Source organism: Octopus sinensis, linkage group LG10, assembly GCF_006345805.1.
Source record: "Octopus sinensis linkage group LG10, ASM634580v1, whole genome shotgun sequence".
Classification (NCBI taxonomy): Eukaryota; Metazoa; Mollusca; class Cephalopoda; order Octopoda; family Octopodidae; genus Octopus; species Octopus sinensis.
In genome coordinates, this window is record NC_043006.1 from 48006636 (window position 1) to 48026270 (window position 19635).

At 35.1% G+C, this 19635-nt stretch overlaps 1 long non-coding RNA gene across 1 annotated transcript in view; it reads right to left on the bottom strand.

Moving 5' to 3' along the window:
- LOC118764971 overlaps positions 1-17018 on the bottom strand; it is a 25956-nt gene extending 8938 nt beyond the window's left edge. The window contains exon 1 of the long non-coding RNA XR_005000811.1: positions 16849-17018. This is a non-coding gene — a long non-coding RNA (uncharacterized LOC118764971). The remainder of the gene's footprint in view (positions 1-16848) is intronic.
- Between the last annotated feature and the right edge of the window lie 2617 nt (positions 17019-19635).

Here is a 19635-nt window from a genome sequence, read left to right on the forward strand (position 1 = left end):
GCAAGTGTATGGGATCGTCAGGAGAGAATGCGCACTATTTCGGAGCCTACTTCCCGGCGGCATGAATGCGCACCGGTCCCCACTCACTGATTAGAGGCTTCCGCTTGCTAGGTCAACTTGTTATTAAATAAAGTCTAATATTCTATTCTGCGTGTCCTTGGATTAACGAATAAACAGCTGAGTATTTCACAGACGTATATAATCTTGACGCAAATTTCAAAAGAGTCAATTTAAAACTGTGATAATGCTAGACTTTTTGAATTAATGTAAAATCCATTCAACAGGCCTCTGTACAGGTTCCTTCCATTAAATTTCATCGCTCATCGTCTCTTTTAAACCAAATCCAGTGGCTACCCTTTTCCACTGTAGTTTGGATATCGATCATGGTGGTATTTACTTTACGATGAGTTAGGCCTAACGATAACAATAGTCGTCTCACAAATCCACTACATCCGACTTCAATTGGAAAATGCTCCTCTTTCCAGCCTGCGTCTTCATAATTCCTGATGAGGTTTACATAATGGTCAATCTGTCGAGCCCGAGCGGCGTCCAAGTTATCTTCATGAAGAACCATTAACTCGAATAGATTCACAAATTTCTTTCCTTGTCAGTTTTTTTCTATGAAATCTTTCTTGAGTGAACTGTTACCGACAAAGCCAGTTAACTTCTTATTGGGATTTCAGCTTTAGAAAAAACTTGTTGGTTTTATTATGGTATATTTGATTAAAATGGTATGCAGCATGAATATTTATTGCTTGATATAAAAATTAGGCATCACGTTTGAAGAACCTAGGCTTCGGATATATTAGAGAGAAGCCTTATTTATTCAGGTGTCTCAGTTCAACTGCAAATTCAAATATTGAATAATAAGATAAATTCCCGATTGAACTAAACACTAATCAAACGAAAATATAAATGAAGAATTTACAACGTAAAACCGTGTATAAAGAAACGGACACCGTTTGTCTATTGTTGAACAGGCGAGGAATCGAAAATTCTCTTAGTTCATCTTACTACAACAAACAAAGAATATTGCTCTTTTTTTATTGCAAACAATGCTCGTTCTCACGTCTTCAACTTAGCGTCAATGGGATGTATTTCTTTCATATAAAAATGCTATTAAAATATGTCTGAATTGAGAACAAGAAGACGAGTAAATCAAAAAGAAAGAAAATGATGTATCTACTTGGCGGCTGACGTATGTGGATATTCATAATATATTTTCTTTATTTCATGTTGCCTATAAATTTATTCCGAATTTTCTTTATACAAGCAGAATTACACTGACTCACACAAACTCATGCAGAGTTTCGCTTATAAACTCTCATACAAACACACACCGACAACTACATACCTATACATGAATCCCATTTGTAGTATACGTAGAATAACTGCATACAAAGTAAAGAATGTAGTTTCATCAAGATGGAGTAATATTTCGAAGCATAACTGGTGCTCTCTTCAGGAAGTCTAATATACTATCTGCCAAAATATTGCGAAGGTTCCGGAAGCTTGAATAACATTTTCTTACTTCTACCGCGAGTGTAATTATTGATTATTTCCAATATCCATTCAATTTTTTTTTTTCACATCCACCGTTTAATACAGACGAATCAATACAAACATAAGTATACTTCCTGCTTTGCCAGCAAGCGATCTACTGAGTGTAATAAACAATTCTTTCGACTTGATGTGTTGTGCTTCTCATTCATATTTATATCTTATTTTATTTATTCGTTTTTAATAAATGAAACAAATACATATAATATAATGGAAGAATATATTACAGTCTGCAGAACAAATGCATATGTATATATGTATGTATGTATGTACGTATGTATGTGTGCATATATATATATACATAATATATATATATGCATGTGTGTGTGTGCGTGTGTGGAGGCGCAATGGCCCAGTGGTTAAGGCAGCGGACTCGCGATCGTACGATCGCGGTTTCGATTGCCAGATGGGGTGTTGTGAGTGTTTATTGAGCAAAAACACCTAAAGATCCACGAGGCTCCGGCAGTGGGTGGTGGCGAGCACTGGGATGGATGTAATCGCCCCAAAACTTCAGGCCTTGTGCCTATATTAGGAAATTTTACATTAATATTATTTTAAAAGCTTAATCCGAGGTGTAAGATCAAATCCTTTGATCTTCCTGAAGGATATCATCACCGATAAGGTTGAAGATGCATATTAATTAAGAGACTGGAGGTGAGTCGCAAATATCTTGGCGTGGATTCCACTTAAGAGGGTGCGTGATATCATATAACAGTTTTACAGAACAAGAATTCTCTTTACCATAGAAGAGCATTAATGTTCTTAAGATGGGCTTCCACACAGTTTTCTTGTCCCAAGTTTTATAAAATGTTGTAGTTAAATACATGTTCGTAAGGTACCACGTATTAAAGTTATAACTGAAATCACTCAACTGAAATCACCCAGGCATGCATGCCTACTCGTACATATTTTCCACAGAGTGACAGAGATTAAATTGATTTCACAGTTTTCTAAAAGTATTTCACTGCACGGCAAATTACTGCTGCAAATCATAGCAGTCCTCGGTCCATATCAATTTATTTATGCCGCAAGCTGAGAATGAACATGTACTCCATAACTTCCGTATTACTTGGTCGATTAGCTAATGAAATGTTCTCTTTCTTATGCTTGTTACTATCGTTAAAACAATCTCGCTTATCCTTTTCTAAGAATGTAAATACCTGCGCTAAGTTGTGCTTAAAGCCACTAAGCAGTGTACTCTTTGCCCTGCTAAATGCTTCGTTAGCACCAAGTGCATCGAAATCTAATCAGTGAGGTGTTAATTAATTGGAAATATTAACTTTCCACTCGTAGAATAAAGTGCCATTCAATTTATAAAGAAAAAAACACACAGAAATCTGAATGAAACTTAAATGAATCTTCCATACTGACTGACGTTGAATAAGAAATTTTTGAAAGGCGTTACAATTGAAGCTATTGATAATTATGTAATGTTAAAAGATAACAGTTCACTACACACAGCATTAATAGAATCATTTAAATGCATTTCTAATTGTCTAGATTCGCATCCTGATTGCCTGTAGTGTCTAGAGTTTATTGTGGGCTTTGGGCTTAACTGTTCTCCAAATCAATAACATCATCCAGTCCTTGAGTGCTTTCAGATATTTTCACTCAGTTACAATATTACCAACAATACCTTCCTACATTACCAGTACAGATCAGAAGATATTTAAGCCGGGCACTAGTAGCATTTCTATCACTACGTTGGTTGGAACTGGACAAGTGATGGACATTACATCTCTTCTGCTGACTATTTTGTTTGTTTCGATTTTAATTTACTTATTTATCTATTGTTAATTTCCCACTGAGAAATCACCGAAGATTTAGTTTGTTATCAAAATGTAATCATTTCTCCGATACTTCAAAATCTATGATAATTACTATTAATAAATTACCATGAAATAAAATATCAAATTGCTATATATACACGATGGATCTTGAATAGCTCGCACAGAGAAATAATGACAAAAGTAGTTACTGACAAATGACTGATATATCTAGAATGAAACATTCTTACCATGTACAATACTGACTTAAAAAGGAGGCATAAGGACTGCCATTCAAACGAAGTGGGTAGTTCAATTACATCTACCCCAGTCTTGAAATTGTATTTATTTTATCGGCTCAAAAACGCTCAGTAGCAAAGTCAACCACGGAGGAATTTGATCTGAGATCGTTAAGACGGACGAAATACCCCTAAGCTTTCTACCCGGTGTACTAACGATTCTTATTTCTTTATTGCCCACAAGGGGCTAATCATAGAAGGGACAAACAAGGACAGACAAAGGGACTAAGTCGATTACATCGACTTCAGTGCGTAAATGGTACTTAATTTATCGAACCCGAAAGGATGAAAGGCAAAGTCGACCTCGGCGGAATTTGAACTCAGAACATAACGGCCGACGAAATACCGCTAAGCATTTCGTCCTGCGCGTTAAAGATTCTGGCAGCTCGCCGCTTTTACATTGTGCAATATTGATATCTTTTTAACTCAGTTGAATTCGAACTCAAGTCGGTGTACATGGGAATTCAATCTCGATATATTAGTAGGGATTTTAAAGAGTAGCGTCGATCCGAGTGAAAATTGAAACCATAATATAAAGCATGCATAAATTAAGCAATTTGCTTCTGAGGTTCGAACGTTCAGTAATCTTACATAACTACCATACATGCCATAATTCGCTAAATGAACCTCCCGTTTTAACTAATATTTCAAATGATCTTTGAAAACATATTTTACTGGATTATGTGCATCATATCTTATGTGATAAGCACAAGGTTTCTCAGTCATCCCATTCACACGTCTCAGGTAAATTCTTCCACGGTAGATTATTTGTTTTACACATGGGTTTACCGAAGCATCCGGCTCAACAGATGTACTCCTGGCCAATACTCTACTCCTGGCCATGTCAGCCTTATCAGTGCCATTACAATACATCTTCTCTTGACCTGAAACTTGATACAGAAACTTCTGCTATTTGACCTCCATCTGAGGAACCCATCAAAAGATTGCATATTGAATGTCAAGTCACTAGAAACGTTCAGTCATCTAGCACATCAGGGGAAAATGGTGGCTTTATTATATCACCTTTCTGATTGCCATCTATAATAATAGATTTTACTATCTTCGCTTGAGACCTATTTCAGTGCTTTTTACTGTTGGACAAGCTTCTGAGTCACACTTCATATTGACTGTTTATTCAAGAACATGTCACTGTAAATGTTGACACCTACTATCGTTGAGAATGTCATTTCATATGCGACCTGTTGCTGAGAAATCTATCACAAGACACTACGATTTTTGATAATATTTTCATTAATTTATTTGTTGCATAAGATATGCCAAAGTGAGTCATCTGTCACAAGACTTTTTTTCAGAACGTTATTATCTGCCATGTGAAATTAACATTTTTTCATAGAATTGTTAAATAAAACAAACGTTAATATTATTTCCGATATATTTCAGTCAGAAATATTCATTGAATAAAATGCACCTCCAAGACATTTAAAATATCCTATACCACTGCCGTTTCTTATATCTATCCCTCCTTTCCAATCACACTATTATCTACAATTCTCTATTATTCTTCTACTTTCAGTTTCTCCTCTTCTCTCTGAAAATTAGATGTCTTTCTTGGAAGTAGTTGAAAGAAAGTTTTCGAATTTTATTACCGCCATATTTGCTACTTGGTTCCTGCCTTCAAGATCAAAAGATACCGTTTGCCATTGATCGTTACAAGCTCCACTGATCTATGCCACATCCTGCAGTGCAATGAGGAAATCTTAAATAATTTCTAAACACTCTTCTGTCGCAGCATCCTTAAGTGACCGGTTTCTTTGGCCGCAGCTTACACTATCGATCTTCTATTGCATATAAAACGTTTTATACATGAAAAGCATATCGATTCTATCAATTTCCACTATTTCTTATGTGCAGCTATTATCTTCACCATCACCACAAACACCATGAACATCATTACTGATATCATCATCATCGTCGTCGTCGTCGTCATCATCATCATCATCATCAGGATCACTTCTTAAATCCTATCATCTGTATCATCATCGTCATCGTCATCATCATCATCATCATCATCGTCGTCGTCGTTATCATCATTATCATCACCATCATCATCATCATCATCATCATCAGCCTCAATATCATCACCATCATCACTACCATCACATCATCATTATCGTCGTAATCCTCCTCATCATCATCATTATCATCATCATAATCGTTGTCGTCATCATTTCTATCATCATCATCTTCTTCTTCTTCTTCTTCTTCTTCTTCTCTTCTTCTTCTTCTTCTTTTCTTCTTCTTCTTCTTCTTTTCTTCTTCTTCTTCTTTTCTTCTTCTACTTCTCTTCTTCTTCTTCTCTTCTTCTACTACTACTACTACTACTACTACTACTATACTACTACTACTACTACTACTACTATACTACTACTACTACTACTACTACTAATACTACCTCTTCTTCATCATCTTTCTTCTTCATCACCGTAATCCTCATCGTCGTCATCATCATCGTCATCATCATCATAACCATCATCAACATCACGTCATCAATCTAGTCATCAACTCCACTCTCTTTTAGTACAGATTTCTTTGTCGCCATAGTTTTTGCCTTTTATCATATACGCCTCGAAGTATTGCTTTTAGACATAAATCTTTAGGTACTATCTTTGAAGTACCGATTTTCAATGTACTTTATCAATAAAGTACTTTGATTTCTTTTTCTCAATGTCTGTATAATTTCGCGATATATATCAGTGACATTTATACACAAAAACATATATACATATATATATAATATATATATATATAATATAAATATATACGTAGACACATATTTAACAAACGCGCACATATATGCATATCTATACATGCATGTGCACGCACGGAGCTTTCCGTTCTCTTCATTTCGATAAAGGACTATGCTTGAAACGTAAAAAGCCTTTTTTCCCCGCCTCAATTGAGCATCAAGGTAATACATTCCATATGTACGTCATTTTGCTGCTTTTTTATTTGTTATTTTTAATGCTTGATTGTTACTGTTCAGTTTTTAATGTTTGATTTGACTATCACGAAATGTGGAGTAGATAGACAGCCGACAACTGATGAAGAATATATTTAGAATTAAAGTATTCTGTTTTAGAATGAAAGCGTTAAACGTCGTGTCCAAACCTTGTTTCAGAGTAAGTCCCAGCTTGTGTGTCTGCAGAGTACGTCACCACTTATGGCTCCCATGCGTCATCAGCGATACTGTGCGTTCGTCGTTAGATCTGCGTCCGTTATGCCAAGGTGCAGGGAATAAATTTGACAGAAACAGAGAGGCTAATTCGCTGGTGTAACGGGAAAACACATAGTCGCGTTAACAAAGGGATGTAGGTTCTAGTTCCCTGTGGATAGGAAAGCCTACTTTTTTCTATCGAGGGCTTATATGTTCCATTATTGGAATATTTTTCTTAGTTATTGAATATTTTTCATATATTTCTATATATATTAGAGGAAAAAGAACAAAAACCAAGGCAGGACGTGTATCTCAAGTCAATTACAGTAAGGTGATTTTGCGGTAATTTATTAATTAATTATTGGATTCATACTGCTGTTTCTGGCTTAGCGTTTCATAGATGCGAAATCGGATACACATTAAACTTCGTGTAAACACATCACTGCTATAAGTTTTAGATGTAACTCTTTTTCGGATATATGATCCACTGGTGATCGATATATAGGGATACGAAACCGGATATACTTTAACTTCACGCAAATACATTACTGATGATTGATCCACTGATGATTGATATATATATATATATATATATATATATATATATATATATATATATATAACATATATATATATATACGACGGGCTTCTTTCAGCTTCTAAATCCACGCACAAGGCCACAAGGCTTTGGTCGGCCCGAGGCTATAGTAGAAGGCACTTGCCCAAGGTGCCACGCAGTGGGAATGAACCCGGATCCATGTGGTTGGTAAGCAAGATACTTACCACACAGCCACTCCTTCGCCTATATATATATATGTATATACGCACATAAGCCTGTTGATACCTACCAATCTATTTTAGGTGCCCAATGCTTTGTGCGCATGCGAATGTTTGGGTAGGTACAAACGTACGAATAGAGTTACGCGTTTATGTACGAATGCTTATAGCTTGTTTATCTAACGTATGAATGAAATTATTTCTGTAATTTAACTTGTGATGAGATATCAGTGTGTTTCTTAATATTCCACGCAACCGAATCAAATTAATATATGTGATTACGTATTAAAGTGTATGCGTGTGTGTGTTTGTGTGTGTGTGAGTGTATGTGTGTGTGTGCGCGCGCGATCGTTTGTGCATGATTATGCTGTGCGCGTGTTGCGTGAGTGATTGAGGGAGACGGTCTTTGAGTGAATGTAAGATACGAGACACATCAAAGTCTAAGAACTCCGATACATTTTTCGAATGATTTACCACAGACTCTATATTAATATTAACGCATATTTTGACTTTAAACATATTTTTTCCCAGTTAATCTCTGTTTTATCTCTTCGTCACACAGGCTTATAGATACATACATATACATACATATATATATATATATATATATATATATATATGTGTGTGTGTGTGTGTGTTATACATATTTGTGTATGTGTCTGTGTATATACATATATACATACATACACGCACACATATATATATATATATATATATATTCAGCCATATATATGCGACATCAACGCATATATACGCTCATGCACACAAAGGCACACACACACACATACAAATATATATACACATAGAGACGTATGTATGCATAAATGTGTGTGCGTGTATACTATTTCATATTCGTTTATATGATATATACATTATCTAAAGACAGCAACGAAGTTATTCAACCCCTCCCACACACACATATACGAGCATGCGTGCGTATGTGTGTGTGTGTATATCTTTTTGTGTATAAATGTATGTATGTATGTATGTATGTATGTATGTATGTGTATGTATGTATGTATATATAGATTAGTGTCACCATTAGTCATTATTACCTATTCCAAATATTACTTATATAGTGTTTTACTTTTTTTCTTTCCGTTTGATCTTTTTGGAATGGACATTTTTTGTTATAATAATTACATAAATTTTCAACTAGCATACTCTTTTTTAATCGCTCCTTCTCTCTCTCTCTCCCTCTCTCTCTGCATATATATATATATATATATATATATGTGTGTGTGTGTGTGTATGTATGTAAATATGTGTGTGTTGCACGTACTAACAGATATATAGATACACACTGAGAACCATGACTAAATCCTATATGCGTGTATATATAGATATATTATATATATATATATTATATATCTATATATAATATATGTGTGTATATATTATATATATATATATATATATGTATATATATATATATATATATTATTATATATGTATGTATGTATCTCTGCATACAAACACACAAATGTATTAGTATAGCGCTCAGGAATAGAATAGAAAAAGTCTTTTACGTTTCGAGCCTACGCTCTTCGACAGAAGATACACAGAAAAGAACAAGGAGAGAAAAAAATGCGTGTAGGAGCTAACGATCTATCATATATATATATATATATATATATATATATATATATATATATATATATATATATATATATATATATATATATATATATATATATTTACATATATATACATATATATACATATATATATATATAATTGTTATCGCCATATTAATATACCAGTCTTATAGATATAAGACTAAAAGCTGTCGCTGATTAGCTCCATGAGGCCATCGCCTTAAGATAGCTATTGACACACAAAATGTGTCCATTATACCTTCGAACAAGGAGGTCAGCTTCACACTGCTAGTCAGACAGCTACAGACGCGTTTCAGGGTATTTGCCCTTTGTCAATGTAGCGTAGTCGACCCAGCAGGTGTCGCCACTGATCGTCTCTGTTCGAAGGTTTTATTTACCTTTATTCTATTATTGAAAACAAGTGGATGTATTCCACCGAAACTAGGTAAATAAATCTTCGAACAGAGACGATCAGTGGCGACACTGCTGGGTCGACTACGCTACATTGACAAAGGGCAAATACCTGAAACGCGTCTGTAGCTGTCTGCTAGCAGTGTGAAGCGGCTGACCTCCCTTGTTCGAAGGTTATAATGGACACAGTTTGTACGTCAAATAGCTATCTTAAGGCGATGGCCTCATGGAGCTAATCAGCGACAGCTTTTAGTCTTATATCTATAAGACTGCCATATTAATATGGCGATAACAATTAATTTCAGTAACGCTGCGTAATCTCTTTAGAGAGACTTAGTAATTTTAATATTCATATATAATATATATATAGATATATATATATATATATATATATATTATATCTATATAACGGGAAAGTTTACGAAAATAAACAAAAGACGAAGGCAGGTGGAGTACAAACACACAAAGTATTAGTATAGCGCTCAGGAATAGAAATAGAAAATGTATTTTACGTTTTCGAGCCTACGCTCTTCGATTGAAAGATACACAATAAAAAACAAGGAGAGAAAAAAATGCGTGTAGGAGCTAACGATTTATCATATATATATATATATATATATATATATATTATATATATATATTATATATATATGTATATATATAATATATATATATATATAACGCAAGTGAAACAACATGTATTTCTATATATATGTATCGAAAATGCATACATACATATATATACATTCATACATGAGCATGTCTAGATATGCAACTATATGCAGGAGAATACATACATAAAACAAAAGAAATCTGCACATACATACATACATACAATCATACATATATAGAAACAAAAATAGCCTGTTGTTGATGTTGAAATTCCAATGAAGAAGCCTTGGATCTAGGTTAGAAACCGGCTCTTTCTCTATTGGCAAGAAATCTTGAAATAAAATTGAACAATGACATACATATATGCACACACACATACACACACACACACATATATATATATATATATATATATATATATATATATGCAGGAGTAGCTGTGTTGTAAGAAGCTTGCTGCCCAGCAATTATATGGAGTGAAATGTAGGGCTTCTAAATCTAATATTCTCCTATCCTTCCTTAATACCGGTTCCCATATGCTGCTCATATTTTCACTCAGTCTTCTTAGGAGGTTGTTGTGTCCTAGTATATGTTCTGCTTCTTTTCGTTTTCGTATTTTCCAGTGATGTTCTCTGTCTACTATTTTAACTTCATCCCACAGGGGAAGGTGGTTAAATGTAAATAATGTAAATAATGTAAATAATGTACATAATTCCTCATCTCTTAAATATAGAACTGTTTGAACATTGAATAGTTTTCCACCTACCTTTGTCATTTCCTCTTATGTCATTTGGAAATTTATATAAATGAAATTTCCATATGGCAACCATCCGATATTTGCTTCGCAACTTGACGTGTTTTCTATTCCGATTAAAATAAAATCCGCGCCATTATCATAGAAATCCGTCAAATCGCATAATTTTATTTTCTTATCACATAATGCATTAAAGACATCAACGAGAAACTGTGGAATTTGCAGACTGCTTAAATATCTGCAGACACAGAAGTCAAATATATTGGGTTGTCCGGAAAGTTCGTGCCGATTTGTAGTAGCTTAAATTACGACTTATTTTAGAACATGGTTGAGTCCATAAAATAGGATTTGACTACACCTCCATTTAGAGCACAGTTTAAGCTATCTTTTCGTGAAAGAATATTTTTGTTCCTATAACCTGTGTTAATTCTGCAACCCTTTAAATTGGAAGATAAGAAAGTTCCTTTTCGGCACTTGATGCTTTGGGAGCCAGACGAAAATTGCTGCAGCTCGGCTGGGATGTGTTACCCCACCCTCCATATTCACCAGATATTGCTCCTTCGGATTTCCCCTTATTCAGGTCTCTGCAGAATAGTCTTAATGGTAAAAATTTCAATTCCTTGGATGACGTAAATATATACCTTGATGAATTCTTTGTCATGAAACCACATCAATTCTGGGAAGAGAGCATTCTCAAGTTAAAGGAAAGATGGAGACGCATTGTGCAACAAAATGGTTCATATTTGGTTGATTAAAAATGTAATGGCAAGTATTTACTGACCTTTTTCTTTCCTTTAAAAATCGGTATGAAGTTTCCGGATAACCCAATAATATCCGACTCTCTGCTAAATGGAAATGCACATTAGACAATTGGCATTCCGTCGGTTACGACGACGAGTGACCTAGTTGATCCGGTCAAGAAAACAGCATGCTCGTAGATTTAGTGTGCCCGTGGATAAGCACTCCAGAGATTTAACGTACCCTTAACGTAATTCTCAACAATATTCAGCATGGCGCAGGGTGTGTCAAGGCAGGCCTTTTGAAATACGGGTACTACTCATATTTGGCAGCTTAGTAGACTGGAGCAACGTAAGATATAGTAACTTTATTTACATTATTTACATTATTTACATTTGACGGATATTTGTCCTCATCTTGTTTGTTGTTAACACAACGTTTCGGCTGATATACTCGCCAGCCTTCATATGGCGTAGAGATTAAGAGCGCGGGCTACTAACCCCAAGATTCCGTGTTGGATTCCAAGCAGTGACAACAACAACGATATTAATAATAATACTAATAATAATAATAATGATAATAATAATAATAATAATAATAATAATAATAATAATATAATAATAATAATAATAATAATAATAATGATAATAATAATAATAATAATAATAATAATAATAATAACATCGAAAAATACCTTAGGGGTGAGAACCCATGCCGGAAATATCCCCAAGGCACCTGATGAAGTTTGGAGGGTATATCAGCCGAAAAGTTGTGTTAACTACAAACAAGATGAGGACAAATATCCTTCAAATGTAAATAATGTAAATAATGTACATAATTCCTCATCACTTAAATATACAACTGTATAAAGGGACTTGTTCCAGGACTCAACACGACGACAGATATTGAAGTCACGACTTTACAACCATGATTCGAAAATCCTAACCATCTTGCCGCGCGCCTTCACCGCACACTGGATAATTTTTTCTACTCTAGGCACAATGCCCGAATTTTGGGGGAGGGGTCCAGTCCATTAGGTCGACCGCAGTACGCAAATAGTGCATCATTTATTGAAAGGATGAAAGGCAGAGTCTACTTCGGTGGAAATTGAAATCAGAACGTAAAAACAGGCGAAATACCTATTTCTTTACTACCCACAAGGGGCTAAACACAGAGAGGACAAACAAGGACAGACAAATGGATTAAGTTGATTATATCGACCCCAGTGCGTAACTAGTAATTATTTAATCGACTCCGAAAGGTTGAAAGGCAAAGTCGACCTCGGCGGAATTGGAACTCAGAACGTAACGTCAGACGAAATACCGCTAAGCATTTCGCTCGACACGCTAACGCTTCTACCAGCTCGCCGCCTTACCGCACACTAGATGATGTAATACCAGATGTACGATGATTACGGTTGAAACAGCTTTCCCTATAATTCGACTTTCTCATGGAATGTCATGATGTATACTTACGCAGCGATAACTATAAGCAAGAATGTTTCTAGTATTCATAAAATCCTTTGAATAACTTAAAAACATGTGTGTGTGTGTGTGCGCGCATGATGCTGTGGGTATGTTATAAAGTGTAAATACAGAGAATCGTGCGGCTATCATAGAAAGATCCTCTAACGAACTAGGCAAATAATCCAGAATGTAATCAATTACAAAGAAGGGTGATATAGGGTGTGCATATAACTGGAGATGGTTGCATCCATTTGTCAATAAAAATTGTATTGTATATCCGTAAATTATTTAACAGAAATCATTCGTACATTTTTGCATTAATATTTATGCTTTAGCATATATATCAATGCACACATGAAACCTAATCTCTTCCATACTGAAAACAATACTACATGAATGCTGCGAAACGGCTGTAGCACTATGATCGCTTGGTCTGGCTCACGGCACTCCTATACATCCGGATTATTTGCTGTCCTGGTAATGACAATGTTTTAGCAATTTCCGCTATTATCAAAAGTCAATGTTCAGTTTGGGAAAATCTTTGATTCTTTCATTGACGTGTGTGTCTTGTTATATTGAATACTCCATGTCTTATTCTACGATCTATTGTTTTGTGCGGCTATTTCTACACTCTAGTCATTGATTTGTAAATATATCTAATTTTGACTTTAGCTAGTTCCCTGTTTCCAGTGATAATATGATGTCACCATATCGAATGCAAAGCTGCTTGTATACAATGCGATGGTACATCGGAAATTATATAACAATACCTAATATTCTTTTCTACTCTAGGCACAAGGCCCGAAATTTTGGGGGAGGGTGGTCAATCGATTAGATCGACCTAAGTATGCAACTAGTACTTTGTTTATCGACCTCGAAAAGTTGAAAGGCAAAGCCGACCTCGGTGGAATTTGAAATGCTTAGCAGTATTTCGTCTGACGTTACGTTCTGAGTTCCAATTCCGCTGAGGTTGACTTTGCCTTTCACCCTTTCGGGGTCGATAAATAAAGTACCAGTTACGCACTGGGGTCGATGTAATCGACTGAATCCCTTTGTCTGTCCTTGTTTGTCCTCTCTGTGTTTAGCCTCTTGTGGGTAGTAAAGAAATACGTATTTTGTCTGCCCCTATGTTCTGAGTTCAAATTCCGCTGAGGTCGACTTTGCCTTTCATCCTTTCGGAGTCGGTTAAATAAGTCCCAGTTACGCACTGGGGTCGATGTAATTGACTTAATCTCTTTGTCCGGCTTCTTTGCCCCCTCTGCGTTTAGCTCCCAGTGGGTAATAAAGAAAGAAATATACTGCTACCGTGGAATCTCATAAAACTCACAATATTCTGCTAAATAACTCAGTAAATCTCAGAATCAGGCAAACAACTGGAACATAAGGAGAATCCTACATTCATTTTCACTATTCCCACAAAATTAACTACAACTTGATTCTTCAATATTCAGTGAGTTGGAGGACTCATTAGCACATCAGACAAAATGATTAGGGGCATTTCGTCCGTCTTTACGTTCTGTTTCCATATTCTACCAAAGTGTACTTTGCGTGTCATCCTTTCGGCGTCGAAGAAATAAGTACCAGTTGATCACTGGTGTCGCTGTAATCGATTTACACCCTGCACCGAAATAGCTGGCCTTGTACCAAAAATTGAAACCAATATTCCGAGTAATTTATAAAATTCTTTGACATTATGTCTAGTCATGCGACTAAAATAGTCTACCACGTCGGAGTTGTTCTACCTTGTAGTAAATATAACATACTTATTAAAAATCTATTGTAATTTATCACAAGAATGTTATTTTTATGTTGTCTGGTTGTAATATTTATTGTTCAAAGGGAAATGGATAAATTGCAGTAAATTGTTATGGGTTCACATTATCTCGGATGGACGTCTTTTACTTTCATTTTTCTGAAATTCGGCAAAATATACAACGCTTAATTAGTTGTGGGTGAATTGATCGATTACTACTCTTTCATCTAGATTTATAGACTTGTGCCAATGTTAAAAAAAATAACACTATTCATTTTTGAAGAGAATCTTGTCCTATGGTACTTTTGTATTGTTTTTTTTTTCCCCGTTGTTTTCTTTTTGTTTTTGTTTTCAACTATGTAAGTCAGTACTATATAGAAACATTAAACTTATATTTTTCCATAGCACAGATGTTTCTATGTCGATTACTTAATTCCTTGCCATAGATATTTATTGTTCCTCTTTCGAAAGTCTCTCAAAATGCTTTGAACTCAGAACCTAAAACTCAGAGCTTTTCTAATTCAGTTAAACAGACATTGCTTTGTATAATGTAGCATTGAATACATTAACCTACTTAAGATACAATTTTCGATGCGATCGATATAAACGTATAAGCGAATGACTTTGATTCTAGGTTTACATTTAATGTCTTTAGTATAACTGTGTGTAATCTCTCCACGTACTTCCTCTTTCAATAGCAGGGAAGACATTGTCAAGAAGCCAATTAAAGTTCTTTCTTCTTAAAGCTATCACCATCCTTGATAATAACGATAGAAGCTTAGAAAAAAAAAGGCAAAACAAAAAGAAGGAAATGGCAATCAATAGCATTTATCTTTTCACCTTTTCTTTCGATATTTTATTATTTACATCAACAATATGTTCAAACTGATTGCTCATCACAAATAGTTTTGTGTCTCCTGTAGCTATATTTGAACTTCAAGAATCTGTCTGACTTGACATTCTTAACGCTGAAATTAACCACGAAGATTAAAAGTGAGTAGACGTTTGGCGACAGTAAAAATCACTCCGCAACATGATAAATTAAATGAAGTGTTTACAAATCCTGATTTATTGCGAAATGTACAATTTGCACATTTATTACAAAATGTACAGCTCTGTCCGTTAATGTCATTAAACTTGTGTATATATTTATATTATATTACAGTGAAGGTTTCCTTTAACTTTAAGTTTCTTCGTGAAATCAGTCTCAGGAAGTTTTCTCAGTTGAATTGCATTGTTATATATCTGCAACTTATTGGCGTATTAAGTGATCGAATATACCTCGTTCTTATTGTGGATAACTAAAACATTCTAATGGCAAATATATCTGCATTTGTAAGGCGGTGAGTTGGCAGAATCTTTAGCACGCCGGACGAAATGCTACTAAGCGTTTCGTCCGTCTTTATCTCCTGAGTTCAAATTCCGTTGTGGTCGATTTTATAAAGAAATAAATGTAAAATATAAAGAAATAAATATATCTGCATTTATACAGACAGTTACAATCCTCAATTACATACCTACATGTACTCCGAGAAAAATTACAAATTTACTAAGACACAGATATCTCCGAATACACGTCTCCAAATATAAGTGTTTGTATGAGGGAGTGAGTGAGAGGTGAAGTGTATAAGTATATGGACTACCCATGCTTATAAGGAAAAATCTGAAGGGACTAAGGAATAGCCCTTAAGTATCTGTGGTGTGTTTACTGTAACAAGGAAAATAAAAGAATTGTTATGATTGTTGAATTCTCAAAATATCGCATATATGGTTCCGGAAGCAGATATATTCATTCTGCATTGTAAAATTCTCTCGCTGCTGTGCGTTTGCATGCATGTATGTACGTATGGATCCTTGCATATAGCCATTCATGTATGTATATCGCGCATGTACGTTTATATATACTATTCGCCATGATAGATCGCTAGCCACTACACACATTTTTTCTCTACTTGTTTCTTCCTGTGTTCCTTTTGTGGAAGAGCGTATGATCGAAACATTAAATACTTTTTTCAATTCCCGAGCGTTATACTAATACATCTATTTGTTTTCTACACCATCTCATCTGTCTTCGTCTCTTGTTCTTTTGTGAATTCTCCCTATATATGTATTATACCTGTAAATATTAATCTGTGTGTATATACGTAAGCATAAAGTAGAGGACAAATGTTCAAATATTCAAAATATTAAAACCTGAAACAGAGGGTGCATTTAATGGACCCATAGAGAGCAGTCTGCCACTAATGTAGGTATCTGTAGAGCTGAAACAGCATCCATCATATCACCGTTAAAGCTAATGCATACTTCGAAGAAAATTCTGTTATTATAAATAACCAAGGTTCTTCGAGAAGTAGAATTAACAAGCAAACAGTCCTCAACTCATACAATTGCAATTTATACAAGAGCATACGACACGATTAACTATAAACACATAAAGGCAAACCCTGAACCATATATTTTATTAAAAATATGCTTAACGGAACAGTTAAGGCAGCAACCGCAATTTAAAAAGCAACTAGATATAAGAAAATATCCGTTCACTCTAATGATTGATAGAAATAAGAGGCTAATTATATTTATAAAACTAGCTACTGCCATATTAAGTGTAAAATAATTTGACTGATGTAGACAACGCTAGACTGTATTCAGAAACGATGTGATGCTTTTAGATATAATCATTTTTCAATAAGAAGTATGCAGATACATATACACACACAAAATACATACATATATTTGCATATTTATACTCATATAAAAATATATCACCATGATCATCGTGACCGCCCAGGCTATCAGATGTTGCTACACATCGCTGGTCACAATGCGCTTCGCAATGTTTTAGACTTCAAATGACGCCAACCCGCAGGCTAAGCGAGCAGGCCAACAGAAGAAAGAGTGAGAGAAAGTTGTGGCGAAAGAGTACAGCAGCGATCGCCACCCCTCACCCCCTGCCGGAGTCTCGTGGAGCTTTAGATGTTTTCGCTCAATAAACACTCACAACGCTACCTTAACCACTGGGCCATTGCGCCTCCACATAAAAAAATATATATTCATATATAATGTATACATAGCAGTAGGTTTGTGGTGGGTGTGTCTGCGGTGTATTTTTGAGGAGGGTACTGATATGAAATACAGAACAGGCCCTGACTCACGAAATTATTAGCAGAAATTATATCTCCTTCGGCAGGATGAAACGAAAAGGTCATCCCGTAGGAATTTGAAGTCTAAGAGACGAGGCGCTAAATTATACATGATGAAGACATCATCTATGCATACCCACTTCCCCTCCATCACAAACTTCATCTTCCCAAACTCCAGGCATCTAGCAGATTCACATGTTCGGCATGTTTCAAATCAACATTTCGTATATTTTCTTTATAAGAAATATGTATGTAGACAGGTACGTATGTCGCTGTCTATCTACAGATTTATCCACGTGGCGATCTGTTTATCATTTTTTCTTATTTCTCTGTTTCTCTATCTCTCTCCCTCTCTCCCACACTTCCACTCGTTTTCTCTACCCACCCTCTTTTCCATTACATGCATAGATGCACACACACACACACATATATATATACATATGTATGTATATATATATATTTATATATACACATATATATATACATATATATATATGTATATACAGTATAGACATAAACATATATATACATGTACATATGTATATACAAACATATATATACACATGTACATGTATACTGTATACACACACACACACATATATATATATATATATATATATAGATAGATAGATAGATAGATAGATAGATAGATAGATAGATAGATAGATAGATAGATAGATAGATAGATAGATAGATAGATAGATAGATAGATATGCAGGTTTACGTATAGAAACATTCACATATACATGTAAATGTATATGCATATATCCATGAATATATCCATGAATATTTGTATATCTATAACTTTAAAAAGCATATGTGAGCGTGTGTGTTTGTGTACATAAGCACATATTAATGCATATGCATACACACACAGATACGCACTCCAACACACGAGTATCCACACTCACAAACACATATATATGCATATACAATGATAACAATTGAACGCTTAAAACTTTTACAGCTCACTTGGTGAGGAGAGTAATTTTTGGACACTCGGCGGGACGTAAAATAAGACCCGCCAATAGGCGGAAGAACTACTGTGTAGTCAACGGCCATTTCAACAAGTATCTTGTCTTTGGGGAAGTGTCTGTGTGGTTCATTGACCTGGAGAGCTATGCTGGAGGGAGAGAAATCTTCGGGCAGGTCTTACCAGGCAGACGGGTCGAAGGATAGGAGACAGACACAACCTTAACGACAATAAATCGAAGCGTCGGAAGCAGGGTGTGGATTTATTTATCGGCAGGACCTAACAGATCAGATTCCTGGCTTTGAATTAGCAGAGGATCTTGAATACAAGGGATGAAACCCTAATATTCCTAATCGAACGAAGCTGGATTTTTTTCTATATGCATTGAAGTGGAAATATTTTGGGCAATTAAGTTTGTAGAGGGAGATAGCTTGAAGGATGTACAATGAACGAGATTACCTTTTGTAAGTGAAAATGCGTTTGTGCGTTTGTGTGCGTATGAGTGTTTGTATGTGTCACGTGTGCGTCATTTTGTACGTGCATATATAAGAATAATCCATTAATGAATTCAAGAATGTTTTTCAGTTGGAAAAAGAACACAAAAGCTTGCACT